Source organism: Pinus tabuliformis, chromosome 5_1 (genome assembly GCF_031772625.1).
Source record: "Pinus tabuliformis cultivar Carrire ecotype Pingquan chromosome 5_1, CPIR1, whole genome shotgun sequence".
NCBI lineage: Eukaryota > Viridiplantae > Streptophyta > Pinopsida > Pinales > Pinaceae > Pinus > Pinus tabuliformis.
The window spans coordinates 618,989,939-618,994,210 of record NC_142305.1 but is presented as its reverse complement, the minus strand read 5'-3'; positions in this window follow the sequence as shown (position 1 = coordinate 618,994,210).

The following is a 4,272-nucleotide window of genomic DNA, read 5'->3' as shown; positions in this document are numbered from 1 at the left end:
AAAACTTCTTAGAATTAATTCCATCTGCTTGTGGGCACTTGCTGGTGCCATGATTAGTGCATATTGGTATATTGGTAGTGCAGCAAGGAGAGCTTTAATTAATATCACCCTTCCAGCCATATTTAACCACATCATTCCCCAATTCTTTATCCTGTCTTGCATTTTCCCAATTTGTTTTGTCCATATTTCTGCCTTCATGATCTCTTTTGATATTGGTAATCCCAGATAGAGAAAGTGATTCCAATTTTCCTGTGTTGGGATTCCCATTATTTGGGAAATTCTTTGCATAGTTCGTGGTGGAATGTTCCACCCATAGATCTTGCATTTTGTATTGTTCAAAAGTCCACCTGACACCTGCATAAATGCATCCATTATTTTTTAAATCTTCTTGCTATTATTGTTGATGCTCCTCCCATCAACAATGTATCATCTGCAAACAAGGAGAGATTTATGGTCTTTATTCCTTTTGCTATTCTCAATCCTGTGATGGTTCTTTCTTTCCTTTGTGTTTCCAATGCTCTACTAAGAGTTTTTGCCATTATTATGTATAGAAATGGTGATAGAGGGCAGCCTTGCCTGAGGCCTCTTGTGCTTTGAAAAAATTCACTGGGTCTTCCATTGATGAGGGGGGTTATCCAGGGAGTGGATATGCATTCTTGTATCACTTCTATTATTTCTTTCGAGAAGCCCTGTTATGAAACCAGCTCACAAAAAGATAGAAAAGAGAGATCCACGCCTTAGAATTCAGCCTCTTCGAGGGGGCAACCTCCTTTACATTACATAAATGAACAATTCTTGGATTATACAAATGAAAATACCTCCTTTCTATATATAGGAGTCTAAGTGGTCCCAATACAATCAAAGCCTACATAACAATAATATTGTAGGGCACAACAGTAACAATGGTGGGCTTCTATGTGGCATAATAGTAACAATATGGGCACTACATGGGTACGTCAATATAATAAGTGGGTTATACTAATAACAATAAGGGGTTACACTAGTAGTATAGGGGCCTAACATGCCCCTCTCCTTCAAAAAGCGTTGTCCTCAACGCTTGAGTAGTTCTTGATGCTTCTATATAAAATTCTTGTCCTCCCATGTGGAATATTCAGCGGGTAAGTTCTTCCACTTGATGAGATACTCTGAAATTGATCGATTTCGTAGCTGTCGGGTTCTTGTTTCTGTGACTGCTCCAGGTTCCAATATGATTTTTCCTTCCTCTTCAATTTCTGGCAATATTGCTTGAATTGGGATCTTTTGCAACTTTTGAATAAGTGGCCATACTTCTTCGTACTTCTTCCATTCATCCGTTGCTTCGTTTATCCAATTTGGTTGGATAATATAAATAGCACAAAACAATGCTTCCACATCCTCATCCTTGAAGCATCTTCCCATTCGGTAAGGTCGCCATTTTTTAAGTGTATGTAGTATTGCCAACATTTCCTTCTCATAAATAGCTTGCTTGAGATGTAGCAGTAAAAATACCCAATCACTCACATCAAAACATTTTTCACTACGATGTTGATCTACCTGTTCTTTCATTTGATTTTGCACCGAAGTGGCGTTATCCTTTAAAAGTTGGAGAACTTGCTGTTGATGCTCGATATGATCTTTCTCTACTTGAACCTTTTTCTTCTTGATATGTCCTTCTATCTTTTGAGGAGCAGTAATTTCTTCCAGTCCTTTACAAGATATGGTCGGATTCATTTCTTGATGCTCGATGTGATCTTTCACTTCTTGAACATTTTTCTTCTTGATGTGTCCTTCTATCTTGATAGTTTGAGGAGTGGTAATTTCATCCATTGAATTACAAGATATGGTTGGATTCATTTCTTCTTTCTCGATGTGATCTTTCACTTCTTGCACCTTTTTCTTCTTGATATGTCCTTCTATCTTGAGAGTTTGAGGAGTGGTAATTCTTGCCAATGCTTTACAACATATGCTCTGATTCATTTCTTCTTTCTCTGGGGTGGTGTCCTGACGTATATCCTCTTCTTTTGATGTTTCTTGATCCTTTTCTTCCTCCTCTTCATATTCTATGTAAAATAATTTCTTCTCAGCACACTTATGACCTTTAGTGCATTTTCTATCACAATTGTAACAAAGCCCTTTTTCTCTTTTTTCTTCCAATTGTTGTGGTGTAACCCTTGTAGGTTGTGGAAGGCTGGGAGAAACAACACTTCCATCTTTATAGTTGTGAGGGGTATGCTTCCTGGTTTCCATAATTTTTCTTTCCATTATGTCACAAAGCCCTTTTACTCTTTCCAATTGTTGTGGTGTTTCTCTAAAGAAGGTGTTGCTCTTTATATCCTCATAATGTGCTATCATTTCCTCCGTGAAAATTGACCACGTAACAAGTTTTTTACGAGAACAAAGCCCTTTGTACCATAAAAATTGATCTGGTTCTAAATATGAAGATGCAATACATACCTTTTGTAACAGTTGTACACCATGTATATCAAAATATTGCTCCATCTGAAGTATCCAATTTACTGGATCCTTGCCATCAAACTTCCTCATCTTGCTTTTTCTTGATTTTAGGAGCTCTACCTTGAAACGACTGTAACTCTGTACTTTTGGATCTTTAAGTTCTGAACTTGTGACCTGTAGTAGCCCTTTGTGTCCTCTTTCCAATGCCACAAGTATGATCCAAATTGGATTCTCCAAGAAAAAGTTATGCACAATCTCCCGTAGTGACCTGATTATAGACTAGTTCAGTAGAGCGAACTTGTATGAAGTGCCACGTGTCACTGTTTCAACCTTTGACTCTGTAAAATATATAAACAGAAACTACAGTCTGTCCTCTTTCTGTACCTTCTTACAAAATTTCAATCCGATGCTCAGAAAGAAAGTTATGACGATTTTCCCCAGGTCACCTGTTTTGAGTGTAATTCAGGAGTCTGCAAAAAGACCAACTTCCGCAGATAATATCTCCGCAAATATCGCGCAAAAAGATCTGAAATTTGGACCCAAGGTTCAGCACCAATTCTTCTCAAATGGGTTTTTTTTTGCGACTTCTGAAACGTCACAGAAAAAAATTTATAGCGAAAATGCCACGATGACCTGTTTGGAGCAGCGAAACCCTAGAATCCAAAGCTCTGATACCAAATGTTATGAAACCAGCTCACAAAAAGATAGAAAAGAGAGATCCACGCCTTAGAATTCAGCCTCTTCGAGGGGGCAACCTCCTTTACATTACATAAATGAACAATTCTTGGATTATACAAATGAAAATACCTCCTTTCTATATATAGGAGTCTAAGTGGTCCCAATACAATCAAAGCCTACATAACAATAATATTGTAGGGCACAACAGTAACAATGGTGGGCTTCTATGTGGCATAATAGTAACAATATGGGCACTACATGGGTACATCAATATAATAAGTGGGTTATACTAATAACAATAAGGGGTTACACTAGTAGTATAGGGGCCTAACAAGCCCAGTGTCTGAAGTACAGCCAGTAGATATGAGTGGCTGACTCTATCGAATGCGTTTGCCATATCTAGTTTGATTATCATACCTTTTTCTTGCTTTAAGATACTAGAGTGGACAACTTCCTGAACTATGATGACATTGTCAATGATTTGTCTGTTTGGGACAAACCCCTCTTGGTTTTCTGAGACGATTAAGTGCAACACTTTCTTTATTCTGTTTGCCACAATTTTTGTTACTATCTTATATGAGGAATTGCATAGAGAAATGGGCCGGAACCTATTGAAGCTGGATGGATTTGTTTCCTTTGGAACCAGAGCAAGATAGGAAGAACTTGTGTGGCCTCCCATTTTTTTTTTTAAAGCATTCTTTGCCATTCTTAAGAAATCCTTTCTGATTGTATACCAATGATTTCTATAGAAGGCTATTGTGAATCTGTCTGGCCCGGGCGCTTTGTCCGGATGCAGGCTCCAAATGGCCTCCACAATTTCTTCTTCTGTGAGGTGCTTACACCTGTCTTTGTTTTGTTCTTTTTTTATTTTCTTCTTTGTGTGCTGCAAAATTTCTTCATATTCAACCGTTTCCTCCGTTGTTGACAGTAAGTTTTTGAAGTGCTGGTGGGCTGCTTTTTTTATTTCTTTCGCTCCTTTGATTTCTTGATTTTTCACTTGTATTTTTTCTATCTGGTTTCTAGCTCTTCTGATTTTCATACTGTTATGAAAAAAGGACGTATTCTTATCCCTTGCCTTGAGCCAGAGGACTCTAGATTTTAGTCTTTCCTCTTCCTCCTCTTTCCTATTTTCCCTATATATCTCCCAGAAAATTTCTTTCT